The 16,612-nt window shown below is 41.9% G+C and overlaps 1 long non-coding RNA gene across 1 annotated transcript; it reads right to left on the bottom strand.

Moving 5' to 3' along the window:
- Positions 1 to 493: 493 nt before the first annotated feature.
- LOC122462023 lies at positions 494 to 4,185 on the bottom strand. The gene is made up of 2 exons (XR_006284348.1): positions 3,594 to 4,185; positions 494 to 587 (listed from the first exon to the last, which is right to left on the bottom strand). It is a non-coding gene; the product is annotated as an uncharacterized LOC122462023 (long non-coding RNA).
- Between the last annotated feature and the right edge of the window lie 12,427 nt (positions 4,186 to 16,612).

The following is a 16,612-nucleotide window of genomic DNA, read 5'->3' as shown; positions in this document are numbered from 1 at the left end:
AGAAATGTGCTGGTCTAACCAGAATCTAAAATATTGTGTTGAGGAACATATCTGCAGTGGCATTTCAAAACAAGCACTGACATTTTAGTGATCTACAACCCAGAGAATCTGATCCTGCATGGAATTCACATTGGCTTGTGTATGTGGAGGCTTTGCAGAGTCAAACCCTGAATACTAAATAATTGTGTTGTGTGTAGTTCCTGATGCTGCTGGCCAGAACCAGTATGGCATTTTTTACTATGTCATCATCATCATCATATTCCTATTATGCCTCTGGCTTTTAGGGCAGTGATGAAGCTCCTCCACTCCTGTCTGTTTCTGGCAACTCTTTCAATGGTTCCCCAGCTGTGCCCCAGGTTTTTCAGCTCGGCTTGCACAGCTCTTCACCATGTTATTTGCAGGTGGCCTTGTTTTCGCTTGTCTTCAGGTGTCCATCTTACTGATACTATTTTTTACTATAGGCAGGGACTTTTTACAGGACTTTTTTTTTTCCATGCAGGGGGCCTAACTGGATTGAGAAGGGAATATCTATAGAGCAGTTATGGAGGGAGATTTGCTCTTTTCATTCCGCAAAAGAAAAATATAACCTGAAATGAGAACAACATTGGCAATACCTACAAAGAAAGCAATTATGGACACAAATAGTCAATATTAAAAAGAATATGCGGCCACCCAAGAACAATCCCCTTATTAGACAGTCTAGACAGATTGCTGCAATAAGAGTCAGAATTTTAGTTTCCCCAGTCTACAGCTTACTGTTCCCAGCAACTAAAATACCAACAGACAGGAGGAATGTGGAGCCAAGATTTAAATGTTTAGCACTAGTAATAAGTGACAGAATAAATACAACCAAAATAATAGTCTGCAGAAGAGAAGGATGAGGAGGGATTTGATAGCTGCTTTCAACTACCTGAAAGTGGGTTCCAAAGAGGATGGATCTAGACTGTTCTCAGTGGTGGCAGATGACAGAACAAGGAGTAATGGTCTCAAGTTGTAGTGGGGGAGGTTTAGGTTGGATATTAGGAAAAACTTTTTCACTAGGAGGGTGATGAAGCACTGGAATGGGTTACCTAGGGAGGTGGGGGAATCTCCTTCCTTAGAGGTTTTTAAGGTCAGGCTTGACAAAGCCCTGGCTGGGATAATTTAGTTGGGGATTGGTCCTGCTTTGAGCAGGGGTTTGGACTAGATGACCTCCTGAGGTCCTTTCCAACCCTGATATTCTAGGATACTATGATTCTATGATTAAATTCACAAAAGATGTAAAAATTAGTCAGTGTTTTAGAATACAATGAATACGGATAGAGCTGAGGTGGGCAAAATGTAGCCTTTGAGTCAAATGCACCCTCATGATTCTACAATATAACCCAAGAGTCATCCATATTTTTTCAGTCTAAATCTGAGCAAGCTCAGTTCCTGCTGAAGTCAGAGCCTTGCAAGATTAGGTCTTAAGAGGTAGGGTGTGACCTGCAGAAATTACAGAAAGGCCTCTGGGCTCCAGATGGAGTATATTGCATCCTAGAACCTGGTGCTTTAGCAGAATTAATCTTTTTATTATAAATGAGGACAGCTGCAGTCTCCTCCATTTTAAGGAAAATAGGCTGTGTCCCCTTCAGGCTCCTGAAAAGTTGGAAGGTAGCCTTCAATTAGGCAAGTTTTCTGCTCTGAGTAAATCAGAATGGGGGAAATAAACCCCACCAAAACCAGGGATTAAAACTAATGCTAATTGCTGGAACAGTGAGGAATGCAGATATAATGCACATGTGATACATGGAGGCTCAATAATGCCATCTGGCAAAGGGTTTACTGATCTGTAACAGCAAATGTTAGCAGGCCTGACAAACTCACTACACCTAGCACACTGCTTTAATTGCATTTATTCATAAAGAATATAATGTAAGGTCTCTAACAAAAGCTTATGATATACTGATCTTCATAATCATGCGTGATGTATGGATGATATTTAAGGAGTTGTGTGTATGTACGGAAAATATGTTTTGGAGACTGTCACCAACCAAAGAGAAAACAGGTTTCTTCCAGACAGGATGTATAGTCTCTATCTCCATTCACATGTAAATGAAACATTGTGAGACAACACAGTGGAAGCCCAATTTACATATGAAGTAACCGGGAAAATGGGAAGACACTGGAGACTAAACTACGGGAGCTTGTGCTGTCTAAGGGCGGGGGAAGGGAAATTGAACTTTGAAAAATATAAAAAGAATTCAAGGAGACATTTTGTTTTCCAATCACTGAAGAAAATCCCTGGTGAGAGGTGGGTGCTTCATGAACACCTGGATCCTGGTTTGTCTGGACACTTGTTGGGCAGGGCTCTGAGTTACTACAGAGATTTCTTTCCCAGGTGTCTGTCCAGTGGGTCTGGCCCAGATGCTTAGGGTCTAAATGATCATCATATATGGTCAGATTGGCAGAGAGTCTGGGAGTTTTTCACCTTCCTCTGCAGCATGGGGCCTGGGTCACTTGCAGGTTTAAACTACCCTAAGTGGCAGAGTCTCTGTAACTTGCAGTCTTTAATTCATGATATGAGGACTTCAGTAACTCAGCCAGTGGTTATGGGTCTAGTAGAGGAGTGGGTGGGCGAAGTTCTGTGACCTGTAATGTACAGGAGGTCAGGCTGGGTGACCAGCTAATTCTGCAAAAGACTGAATCTCTGGGGAAAAATCTTCTTTATTATATAGAAAAGGTAACCACTGATAAGTGTAGATCCAGGTTTGCCTTTTATGATTTTCTTTTACATGTATCCATTTTGCTTCTAATTATCTTTATACTATCTCTTAAAATCTAAACTGTGATGATAAACATGATTTTTTCATTAATATATCTCAGTGCTATGGTGTTAACTAGGAGTTGATCCTCAGTTGACTCAAACAAGCTAGTGTGTACGCTGTCCCCTCAGGGATAGCAAGCTTGCTAATTTCTGTGAGTGTCCACAGGCCTGGACACTGCAGTGAGTGCTCCAAGGACTCGTGTGTGTGTGGGTGTGTGTGTGCGCGCGTGTGCCTATCACTTGCCTTCACAGAGAGAGTGAGGTCCGTGGGGCCTGCAAGCAGTGCTTCTGTTGCCAGAGGCAGGTGGTTTTAGGAAGCTGGTCTACAGCAAGTGCAGACAAGACTGCTTCACAGTAAGGGCATGTGGTGGTGAGGTAACTCACAACCCTGCTATCCCTGGGGAGTGTCACAGCACTTTCAAATGTTTATGAAATACACTGTGGGAAAAGACAAAATACAGAGTCAACAGATTCTTCAGTAGTGGTTGATGTGCCTAATAAATTGAACATTTTCCCACTACGGGATTTTAACAATCTCGTAAACGTAAATAGCCCACAGGGTAAATTCTTGTTAATTGCAAGCTTAATAGCTAAAAGATGAATATGCCATAAGTGGAAACCACCAAAGGGCCTAAACATCACTGAATGACAGGCAGCCTGGATAACCTTGAAAACTTTGTTTGTGAAAGTTATTATTCCATTTGGATGAAAAGCAAAGGGATTTTAAAGGAACATTATTGTTCTTTTAAGATCTCTGGGCAGGATCTGATACCTACTGAACTCAATTAGAATTTTATACCAAACATACCATATACATACCGCGTACCATTGACCAGATTCTAACTTTTGTTATATCTGTGCATCCCCAGGGAAGGCGGAGAACCCAGCACTTGAAACCTGGCAGGTAAAGAATGAAGGAAATTATTTCCAAATATTTTAATATGCATGCCACAGTATCAGATTAATTAAGGCTATAGACAATCTGTAAACTCATTGGATTAGTGATTTTAAAAAGATATTTTTTCTTTTTTTTTTTAAAAAGGAGCTCTTCATAATTTTAAATAATGAGAGGCAGTGTGGTCTACTGGGTTAAGACATTGGATTAGGAATCAGGAGACTGAGTTTATTTGAAATTCTGCCACAGAGCTGTTATGTTACCCTGGGCAAGTCACTTCAGCCCAGATCCTCAAAGGTATTTAGGCTCCTAGCTTCTACTGAAATCAATGGAAGTTAGAAGCCTACATAACATTGAGGAACTGGGCTTTCCCATCCTCTGTTTCCCATCCTACTCTGTTTGTTTCTTGTCTATACAGGGTCTAAGTTCTGCAGGGCAGAACAGATACCTCTATGCCATGTCAAGAGTTCTTAAACCACAGCAGGAGAGGTAACTCCACCAATGTCCAGCCTTACTCCACAGTTAATCTGCATGCAAGAATTTCATTGGTTGTAGGATGGAGACTGCACAGATGGTGTGTTCCTTAGCTCAACTGCCACACCCATTTGATAGTGTGGGTTTTCAACTACTAGCTAATGATGCAAAGAAAGAATCGCCACGACTGGCATGCGTTTGCACTCTCAGAAGAGAGTTCAAAGTTCTGAATAGCTATGGAAACTAAATTATCCTCACACTCCTCCAGGGCAGATCTGAAGCCCATGTGTGGGAGAAGCTTGCCTTGCCACTGTCCATGCTGTGCCTGTTTTGAGGTAATACAAAAAGAGTTCAGTTTCATAGGCTTTCTTGCCTGTGCCCATTACAAGCACTACATTTACTATGAATAAACAGTTTTCCTCAGGTGTTGATTGACCAGCCATTTCAATGGGAGTTGCTCGTATAAAATGGTTGGAGAAATAGGCCTTTGTAGTGTGCACCATGTCCTATCCATATCTATTAATGTAGATTTGGGTAGAGCTAGAGTTAAGGTTAAGACAAACTTCTGTCATGCAATTTCCCTGGTAGCTCTCACATGCTTCTGTAGTTATGGCTTTATCACAGCTTTTGGTGGCTGTTTTGAGAATAGCTCTACAAAGGTGTGCACAGTACATAATGTGTTGAGAAATCCCTAAAAAAACTTCCCTTTAAATAAACTTTGCTAGACCTAGGCAAATAGATTTAGAAACATTAGAGCCAATGCATCTGCTTCTACAGAAAAGGATTTTTTTTAAATTTACCAACCAACAGCTGTGCCTGGTGGATAAGGTCCAAACAGAAGAAACTGTGTCCCTTGCTGTTACAGCTACTTTAGGAGACCATTACTAGTATTTGGTTCTTCTACTTTCCTTTGAATGTTTTATAACTTTAGCAAAAAGATTCTATATATTCTCTCAAATGGAAAACACATCCTTTAGGATCTTTTCTCCCTAATAATTTCTTATAGATAGTGGAGGTGAGCTAATATTCTCCATGCGCCATTCTAAAAGAGAAGATTTAAATTTGTATATATTTGTGTGGGCTTGAGAATCAGCAGAGACTATCCTCGTTATTGAAACACAAAGACTTTGGAGGGCTGGTTAATTTGTACATTTTACCAGAAGGTAGTATGTAATTTCATACGGTGCTCAGGGAGAGGGTGTTTACATTTGTAAATATATAGAGATGGATTTTGTACACACTTAGGAAGTGGGTAAATTAATATCACATCATTCTCAGACCTCAGGGCCAAGGAGGGGCCTTGAAAGGAGGCCTCTGTGGGTTGGTCTTAGGCTATGGCTGCACTACACACCACTGGTGGTAGAGTGGAGATTATGTTTCTCTACATGCTGCAGTGAAAAGTAGGCTGCATCCATATTGCAGTGTATATGTGCATGTGTCAGTGAAAGGATCTGGCATGGGGGTGGGGGCAGTGGGGAAAGCCTTCAGCAGCTCCCCTTTGCCAAAGCCTGTCCATGTTGCCAGAGTCTTTCCTTGCTGTGGAGATAGGCTCCAGCAACGGGGAGTTGGCAGAGCTTTTCCCCATTGTTGGAATCTTTCCCTGCAGGGAGCTGCCAGAGCCTTTTCCAGCTGCGGTGAGGAAAGGCTCTGTCAAGGGAAAGGCAGCCTTTCCCCACTGGGGAAGTCTTTTCCTGTGGTACGGAAAGGTTCCAGAGGCCAGGAGGCAATGAGACACTACTCTGCTAAAAATAGCAGTGTAGATGGGGGCCTGGCTTGGGCAAGCAGAGACCTGGCATACATACCCAAGCCCTTCAAGCATATCTTTACTGTACTTGCTTAAGCACTGCCTCATCAGCTAGGCTGTTATTTATACCCCGGTAGGAAGAGCTCTGTGAATATGTACTCTGCCCACAGCTGAAAGAAGTGTGCAGTGTAGACGTTCCCTATGTCTGATTCCCAGTGAACAGATGTTCACATCACGAATACCAGCAGTACAACTGGCATAGACTAGCCTGACCGCTAGCAGCATCAGGAGAGTGTAAGGACTGAATTAACTATGGAGACTGAACCACCTTCTCAGCTTAGAGGTGGTCAAGTCAAATCAGGTTTCAACTTGGAGCCATTAGCAGCTGTATACATTGGAGCTGTTCTTAAGCTGCTGTATTTAATGCCATAGGAGTGGCTGGGCACACAGCCTCCTGAGGAAGAGAAGAGTGCTCATGGGAGTTTAATCCCACATTTGCATGTCTCTACCCCATCCTGTGCTGTGTTCTATTTGACCACAACTCAGGATCTGACCCTGTATAATCTGAAATTTTGACAGGTTTCAGAGTAACAGCCGTGTTAGTCTGTATTCGCAAAAAGAAAAGGAGGACTAGTGGCACCTTAGAGACTCACCAATTTATTTGAGCATAAGCTTTCGTGAGCTACAGCTCACTTCGTTGAATGAGCTGTAGCTCACGAAAGCTTATGCTCAAATAAATTGGTTAGTCTCTAAGGTGCCACAAGTGCTCCTTTTAATTTGAAGTTTGTGGCTTTTTTCAGTTACCCAGTTTGATTTTTGTCGTGTGTTCACACAGATGAACTACTTGGTGGTAGGTCATGTAATAGACATGCTCATGGGGGCTAATGTGCATTTATGCTAACACTAGCAATGCATGGACAAGCGCCATTCACTTACAGACTACTTATGCTTTAGTAATGAGATATGCTGGAAACTGTGCTGATTGAATGATCAGCGGCATATGATCCTTGTTTGTGATTGGCTGCCTCATCAATGTTCTTTGAGAAGCTGAAATGAAATATGGAGGCAGATGTGGTATTAATTAGGAAGGAAATATGTTGCTATATGCCCAGAGGTAAAAACTTTTCTGGTGGGAATCTGGTTTTGTATCAAAGCCAAATTGTAAAGGGATCATTTTACTGGAAAAGATGTTTTTATGCATTACCACTCAGAAGAGAAAAAGTGAATAAAACATGAAGATTTTGGATTATTAAAAACAAACAAACCACACTCAGAGATAGCAGCAGCTACAGTAAACCTTGGAGAATAAATTTCTTATCTTGTATAATTCATATCCATATTATCTATCTAGCTGCTTATATAGTCCCTTTCGCTATGGTATCCATTCACCATTTATTTTTGCCAGTGTAACAGGGACATGGCATCATGAAAAGTTACCACACATGGTAACTACTGCTATCCACAGCCTATAGGAACTATTAAGGTAGATTTAACATACAAGCAATATGTTGAGCCAGGTATTTTATAAGTGGCCAACAGGGAGTGAGTTTGGATCCAACTCTATCATGAGTTCAACGGGGACACCAAAGCACCTTGGAATCATTCAAATTTGGTTCTGTTGGGACCCTCTCTAAATAGGATTCCCTGCTCCAAATAGTCTAACACAGCCAAGACAAATCACAGGGCAATAGTTGGTGAAGAGATCAACCCAGGAAGGATTCATGGAGCTAGTGGGCCAAATCCTGAAGTTACACCAGCACAGAGTTTGGTCCTATGAGTTTTCAAGGGCTATCTAAATGGCTAGAGAGGTCACTTAGCAGACAACTAGTGAACAACCATCCCAAGGGATAGTGTGAGTGAAAAGTATGACTCAGAGAGTGGGAAAAAGAGAGAACAAGAGCAGTAAGGAGGGGGAGCATAGGGGCCAAGGAGAGCAGAAATGTAGTTAGGACAATATTGTGCTGGGCCTTGAAGAAAAAAATGAGGAGATTCAATGATCTCTTATGGCATCAGAATCAAAAGGATACAAGGAGAGAGTGATGGGGTTACAGCACTGGGAAAGGAAGATGTTTTTGGATCGAGAGGAAAAGGTTACAGTAACAGTACAGGAATGAGGCAGCGAGGAAGGTTTCAGGAGAGGGGATTAGGGCATCAAAAGTGGACCAGAGACGTGGAAAAGTTGCGCAGCATAGACGAAGGCAGAGCTGAGAAAGAGCCAAGAGATGGAAATTCACTAAAGCATTGGTGAAGGATGGGGTGAGGTAGGGAGACATGATGACGCAGAGCAAGCATCATTGACAGAAATAGAACTCCAAGATCGCAGGACTGGAGAGATTTTGTGAAGACTTGGTCAAGCGAATAGGAGAGTTAATCAAAAGCTGGAGGCCAGTTGAGGGAGGTTAAATTAAAAGAAGTGACAGACAGCAGAGTCAGACTGGTTGTCAACACGGAGGCTAAAGTCACCATTGACAAAGAGAGGGCGTGAGGACAGGAAACAGAGTAAGGCATGGCAGTCTAGGGGAAGAGAGCACAGAAAAATAGATAGTAGCCATTGGAGGAAGGAAAGAGAAAATGGGTGGACGTCAAATGAGAAGGAATGGAAAGGGGAGGGGAGCGTGGTTGGAAATGAGACGGGGGGAGAGGAGGAGCCTGACATCACAGCCATGGCTTTTGGGGGAGTGAGAGGAGGAATGGCCACCAGGATACACAAGATGATGAAGAGATCAAGGAGAACTTGGTGAAGAGAAAGCTGAGAGTTGCAGATAGGAATAAGGGTGGCAGGAACAGAGTCCAGGGACAGACATGACAGTGGTATGGGAACAGGAAGAGAGGACAAGTATGAAGAGGGATCGGGGACAGGGTGAAGAAATCACTGCAGCAAAGAGGAGGAGAATAAAGAAGAGGTGGGATGGGTATCTGAGAGACAGAGGGAAGAGGGATGAGGTGCTGGGTGGAGGTGAATGCAGGACAGCCGACGGAAATAGAAAAGGGGATGGGGGAATAAGCAGGGAGAGATGGCAATGGGGTCCAGAGAGGCAGGGGAGGAAAACGTGAGTAGAGAAGAAAGTGGAAACCGGGAGCCAGAAAGTAAATGATGAGGGCATGGTGTGAAAATGTAGTGGGGGCACAAGAGGGGACTTGAAGGAGACACATGGCAAGGTGGAAGAAGGTCCAAAGGAAGAGAGAAGCTCAGGAGGAAGTACAAGTCAGCATCTACAGTAGCAGAGATGCTTCTTCTTTTTTGGGGTGGGGGGGTGGGGGGGTCACTGGATGTTGAAATAGCTGCTACAGTCCCTGGCTTTCCAGGGGGCACAGAGGCAGAATCACACCATAGAACTGACACACACTGTGTCACAAGGAGCGGGGAGCGCCTGTGGTCGTTCTGGCCTCTCTCTGGTACTCTGGGGAAGGAGCAAGCACTCTTGGGGCATGGCACAGCAGAGCATCTGGCTGTGGCTAGCTCACTTGGGAGGGGCATTGGTGGTTGATGTCACTGGTCCTGGTGCTGTGCCTGGTATTCTGAGCTGGAGCCACTTTATTAAGAGTTGTTTCCATGGTTTATTATATTTGGATTTATTTCTTAATATGCTACAGCCAGTAAATCCAAATGAGAGAGACTGCAATGGGGCAACAGTTTAGTTTTCATAGTGGAGACCATTCGTAGAAGCTGGGGATTTCTGTGATCCCTGAAGCATTTCCCTGAAGTGGAGACATCCCTTACCTGTGCATCTTGGCTCCAGTGCTTAGATTGCTTTTAGCCCTAACAACATTAAAATTAGATGTCAGTACTTGAAATCAAACTTTTGTTTTTATTGAAGTTGTACATTTTTAAACACTTACCTAAGGACTTATTTTAAAAGGTCTGTGGTTGAAAACCCAGCAGAAACACTTAACAAAACAGCAAACCAGCTTTATTTATTCATAGGGAAGATCTTTACTGTACCAAAGCAACTTCAGCAAGTAAATTTAAATGCTCAAAGATACAGTGCCACCTGTTGGACAAATTAGTGACCTGCTAGGTCAGGCATAAAGTTATAGACAGTATAACTAAATAACAGGTTTCAGAGTAGCAGCCCTGTTAGTCTGTATCCGCAAAAAGAAAAGGAGTACTTGTGGCACCTTAGAGACCAACAAATTTATTTGAGCATAAGCTTTCGTGAGCTACAGATGAAGTGAGCTGTAGCGCACGAAAGCTTATGCTAAGGTGCCACAAGTCCTCCTTTTCTTATAACTAAATAGCAATTGGCATTACCAATGTAGCCAGCCTCCCTAGCAATCATAGAATCATAGAAGATTAGGGTTGGAAGAGACCTCAGGTGGTCATCTAGTCCAACCCCCTCCTCAATGATCAGCTGAAAGTGTGCAGAAGAAATGTGGTGCGTCTTCATGAATATCTAGTTCATTTATCTCAAGTCTATTGTGAAAGGCATCTGTAAATATGTAAGACCAATTAAATCTTTAACTGAAAAAGAAGTGTGCAGCAGCTTTATAGTTCTGTGTTGTAGAAGTGGACACAGGAGGAAGGGCCTTGTCTACTGTAAGTTTAGATAAGTACCAACAATTTCTCCAGTGACTACACATCTACAGTACACGTTCTTTGTGATTTAAAGAAGAGGATTCAAATAAATATCCATGCTATAGTGTATATCCAAAGGGACCATCCATCCAATCTTCAAAATTTAGAAGGCTGACAGCACAGAAATGATGTGTAGTCCAGTAGAGGGATTCTTTAAATAATGTATCACTCAGCTCCAGTTAACTGTAAAGTCTGCATACTACATTGAGTGGTCAAAGCAGTAGCTTACAAGACTGTAGCTAACCGTATGAACAAGTTCTCTGTATATCCCAGAAATCATGCTTCTTCCATGCTATTGTCATACTTTATACCTAGTAGGAAATCCCCAGAAATAAACTGTAAGATCAAGATCAGAAATAAGGATATTAGAAACTGAGCCCAGCAACCACTTTCATTAGCACGTATTCAGTTTTGATGACTTTCATAGTACAAATATATTATTAGAATGGAAGATCAAGGAATTCTGAAGAGTGTGTACCAAGTAATACTGCTACACAGCTGGTGATCACTTGGGCACCAAAAAACTTCAGCTGCACGGTAGTTCCCAGTGATGAACAGCTAGACCACCTTATGCGCCTTGCCAGAGATGGATCCAGCTGGTGGTTGATTTGCAAGGAGGCCATATCCCTTGGGGATTTGCCATGACGATGAAGGATAAACTGTTTTTTGGAGAAACTCGAAGGACAACCTATAATAATGGACCCTACACAGAGGCACAGGGAGGGATCCAAAGGGTCAAATTCATCCATAATGAAAGTCCACAGGCTTACCCCAGAGATGAATCTGACCAAGGAGTCCAGACTTAGTCACATCCTTGCAGTTTCTTCTCCCTGCACCATCACAACAGAGCAACTGCAGTCATTTTTTGGCACTGTACAGAGAGAAGAACTCATTTGAACTGCCAGTGGTCTGTCACACAATAACATCTAACATCAGATCAATTAATGGGGTGTCACTGTGCTTTCCTACCACCCCGGCAGCAATGAAATGTGCTACTCGGGGTAGTATATTTTGCTGTTCCTAGCACCATTTTTCCTGCCAGGGCTGAAACAATTAAGCAACTGAGACAAAATGTAGAATTAACACATTTTTTCCCTCCCTCACAATTTTCAGTTTTTGAAACAAATGGCTCCCCAGGTGAAGGCCCTGAGCATCTCCAGCACAGAGGAGAACTGGTCCTCCTCCATCAGCCTTCTTAAACTCCAGTTACCACAGACTCTATTCAGAGATTGGAGCTTGATTATTCCTCTTATTTGGCCAGAGGAATTATTGTTAGGTTACTTGTGATTCTGGGGCCTACCAGGGATTAAATGGGAGTCTCTACCATGACAGTGTAGAGAGAAAAGCGTAGTACCTTTAAAAGGGGTTGGGACAAGAAGATCTGAGGAATTATATACCAATCAGCCAATCTCAGATTCCTTGAAAGATACTGGAACAAATTATTAAACAATTTGTAAGCACCTAGAGTATATAATATGACTATTAGTAGCAGCCAGTATGAATTTGTCAAGAACAAATCATGCCAGACCAACCTAATTTCCTTCTTTGATAGAGTTACGTGTATAAGGGGGAATAGGGAGGTATGATTTATTTGATTTTTAATAAGGCTTTTGACACAGTCACACATGACTTTCTCAGAAGCAAATGAGGGAAATGTGGTCTAGAGGAAATTATTATAAAGTGGGTGACCAACTGGTTGAAAAACCATACTCAAAGAGTAGTTATTTAGGTACACTGTCAAACTGTAAGGACAAATCAAGTGGTGTCCCACAGCGGTTAATCCTGTGTCCTGTACTACTCAATATTTTCATTAATGACTTGGATAATGGAGTGGAGTGTATGCTACTAAAATTTACGGATCACAGCAAGTTGGGAGGGTTTACAAGCACTTTTGGAGGAGAGGAGGGCAATTCAAAAGCACCTTGATAAATTGGAGAATTGGTCTGAAAGCAACACGATGAAATTCTATAAGACAAGTGCAAAGTGCTACTCTTAGGAAGGAAAAATCAAGTGCACAAATAAAAAATGCATTATAACTGGGTAGGTGGTAGTACTGCAGAAAGAGATTTGGGGGTTATAGTGGATCTCAAATTGAATAGGAGTCAACAATGTGATGCAATTGGAAAAAAGGCTAATATTATTCCATGGTCTATTAAAAGGAGTGTTGTATGTAAGACACAGGAGGAAACTGTCCCACTCTACTTGGCACAGATGAGGCCTCTGCTGGAGTCCTGGGTCTAATTCTAGGTGCCACAGTTTAGGAAAGATGTGGATAAATTGGAGAGAGTCCAGAAGAGAGCAACAAAAATGATAAAAGGGTTTAGAAAACCTGACTTATGAGGAAAGGTTAACAAACTATATATTTTTAATCTTGAGAAGAGAAGACTTAGGGGGGACCTGATAACAGTCTTCAAATATGTTACAGGCTGTTATAATGGACTGTGATCCGTTGTTCTACAAGTCCACTGAAGGTAAGACAAGAAGCAATTGGATTAATCTGCAGTAAGGAGGATTAAGGTTATGTATTAGGGGAAACTTTCTAACTATACAGATAGTTGAGCATTGGAATAGGCTTCCAAGGGAGGGTGTAGAATAGCCATCAATAGAGGTTTTTAAGATCATGTTGGACAGGCCTGTCAGGGCTGGTCTAAGTTTAGCTGGTCCTGCTTAAAGGCAGGGGGCTGGACTTGTGGCCCTCTCGAGGTCCCTTTCAGCCTAATATTTCTGATTCTATTAGAGCTCTGGAATTGGCTTCCAAGAGAGGTTGTGGAATCCCTGTCTTGGAAGTTTTTAAGACCAGGCTAGATAAAAATCTGTCAGTGATTGTCTAGATATGCTTGGTCCTGCCTCAGCACAGGGAGCTGGACTAGATGACTGCTCGAGATCCCTTCCAGTCCTTCATTTCTATGATTATATGATGATGATCATCATTATTAGGCTACTGGGCCGGCCAGCCCAACATATTCTTCTTCTTCCCTCTCACAATTTGCATTACAGATCTATCCTCCATTTGGGAAGGTAGGGTTAGACAGCATACAGAATACACAGACTTTACTCCCTAATAAGCCAGAATGGCCTTTAAGATTATTCTTCCGACAACTTACCTGAGCTAATTCTGCTATCTTCTCAGCACCATTGTATTTGCCAGCCTCAAGGGATCTGTAAAGCAAACTACTTCTCCCACCCCTTTGCAAAACAGAGTGGTTGAAATAAAGGTCAACATCCCCAGGTTCAAAGATGTTAAGCTAAGAAAGTATTTTGTGGCGATGTGTCAAAAAACACCAAACCTGAGAAAGAGACTGATATCCTTACGGAACACAGCATCTGTGAGTTCACTTTGTCCACAAATCACTTGTGTGTGTGCCTCCATCCTCATCTCTTTTTGCCACAGGCACATGCCCCCAATTTGCGAGCCATCATTTATGGTCTCCTTTCTTTATACTTGTCTCTCTTTTGTTCCACATTGCAATGTGTTGTGTTGCAATTTAATATAACATGCCGTATTGCTGGGATGTAATGCAACATGACAGGCCAGTTGAAATGGAAGAGAAATAATATGGTATATAATATTGAGTATACACGGTAGCTGTCAACATTCTGTTTGAAAAGGATGGGTGGGAAGTGTTAGGAGCATGAATAATTCCATTACACCAGCTTTATGCAGGCGTCACTAGAGTTGGAGTTATGTTAGTATAAACCCAGTGTAGCAGCGTGGAGAATTAGGCCCATTATCTTCCTTGGTATGTGTAATCAAATTTCTAGTGTGAATAGAAGCAGGTTCTACTTTTACCTTTCCAAGGTATTCAAATTTGGTAGAATATGGAAGCAATTTTAAAAAATGTAATAAAAAGGAAAAAGGGAATCAGCATTGCTCAAAGTGGGCAGGCTTGCAAGGTGTCACAAACCTGGCAATATATATTTGATTGAGCCAGATGGCTGACGTGTGCACTTTAATCACTGTCTTGCCAAGTGCATGAACATTTATTCTGGCTGGGATTAAGCTATGACGCTCCCCCCTGCTTTTTTTTCCAGACCCTTTTGAGAACTAGGGATTGGCAATCCTCTGAGCTGAAAGGGAAATGGCAGACATTTCAGAATTGCGGTTTCTTAGGTGGAAAGAGACCAAAGGCAAGACAAAGCAAGAGAGGCTGCTATACTGGAATAAAGCTCCTTTGGACTGATCACTGCGTTCACATCAGAAGTTGTACTGGTATAATTATTTTGGTAAAAAGCCATCATATTACAATGGCTATACTGGTTCAAAACCTGCATACACCTGGCTTTTATAAATGGGGTTTTAGTTTTTTTAAATCCTTGCAACTGAAGCCACTTTTTAAGACCTCTTTGCACTGTCATGGCAATGTAAAATGACCTTATTGTAAATTAAAATCAGGCCCAGTGAGACAAATTTAGTCCTGGTGTAAGTGAGTGATATTTCTTTGATGTTAATGGATCTGTATTCACTTGTATCAGGGCTGAATTTGACCTGTTCTTTGTGATTTTAATTCTGTATATTTTTATGATTCCACAATACAACAGATTTCACAGAGTCTCTCTACCAACAAAGTCCGCTAGATAACATTTAGAAAAATGCTTTGAAGGTTGTTGTAAAACTCATGGGAGCAGACTGCTAAAATCTCCCTTTCTTGTCCTTTATGGTCAATTTGTTTAAACACTAGGAAATGACTGGATGGGGGCAGTGGTAGCAACAGCTCAGCATTGAACACTCTCAGCCAAATTTTCATAAAGGGCAACCTGAGGTCTGCATGCTTTTTGCATGTGCAAAGGCATCAATTTTATGCGTAAGTTTGTTGCACGCAAAAGACATGTTTACACTTGGCAGTGACCCAGGTTTAGCAATCAGTGGACAACACTTGATACAGGTGTATTTTTGGAAGTGAATTAAATTAAACTGAATTAACAACGTTTTTATTCTGAATAAGAGTGTCTAGCCAGGGTTTAATACACTTTAACTAAATCAAATTTAAAAGTTAATTCTGATTAACTTTCCTGAACGTCCCCATGTGGGCAAGCCCTGAGAGTTTGCGGTCAGCTGCTGAATTGGAGCTATTCCCTGGGTGAAGACAAGTCTTGAGGCACTTCAATGCCCATTAACATATACAAATGCTTACTTTGTATGCACAATTGTGGTAAGTGTATGCAAATGTAGGCATGAACATTTACATGGCTCTTGGTCCTCTCTTTGGCCCAATCCTTTGAGCCTTAAGTGGGAGATTTGCCTGCATACATGAGTCAATAGAAGTTCTACATGCAATAGGCTGACTAGAGAGAGTCCTTTATGAAAATCTAGCTCAAGATACTCAGAATAGCCTAGATTTGATGCACCACCAGAATTGAAGTTATTAGATGCAGGAGGTGATTTCCCCATCTAAATCTCTTCTGTATTATTTTACAATTCCTCTGCAGATTTCGAGGGTGGAAGTCTTGAGAATAAGTGTGTTCATGGTATTATGCAGTATTTATGAGGCAAAAGAGACTGTATTTGGCAATGCCCATGTCTTCTATAATTGGGAAGACTGCAAAAGTACATACTTGAGTGAACTCCTGAGTAGCACACAGTCAATGAGTGAGCAGCAGATGGGGCTTGAGATTCAAAAATGGAGAGCACAGGATGACTTCATCTCCTAAATCCATTATTGATTAAACCATGAGCAGTCACGACTCTCATTTTATTGATATTTAGTACAGCTGCAGAGCTTAAGGAGGGCACAGCCTAGAAGGAATTAGAGAAGGGGCTGGATAACAGAGTTTATGCAGGTGAATGGTAATCAGATCTTATTGTTATTAATGATCATTTCTTCATTGCTGAATCTGCTCCTAGCAGATTACAACCAGAGACGGAGAAGAAATCTTTCGCTGTACATCGGGGCAGTAAAGAATGACTAATTGGGGTTGGCACATTTGCAAAACATTTATGAGAATAGAATATGTGAATTCCCATTTCTAACACCAGCCTGCTTTGCTCCCCATTAATACTTTCTCTTCTCTATCTCTTTCCAGTCCCTGTCTATAGTCGATATATCTAAACATAACTATCAGTAATCCAGTCTCTGGAGAAAACTACTCTTGCTCTCAATCCCCTTCTCTCTCTTAGCACGTGGTTTTGTCTTCTAGATT

Source organism: Chelonia mydas, chromosome 1, assembly GCF_015237465.2.
Source record: "Chelonia mydas isolate rCheMyd1 chromosome 1, rCheMyd1.pri.v2, whole genome shotgun sequence".
Lineage (NCBI taxonomy): Eukaryota > Metazoa > Chordata > Testudines > Cheloniidae > Chelonia > Chelonia mydas.
This window is presented reverse-complemented; position numbering and strand designations above follow the sequence as displayed.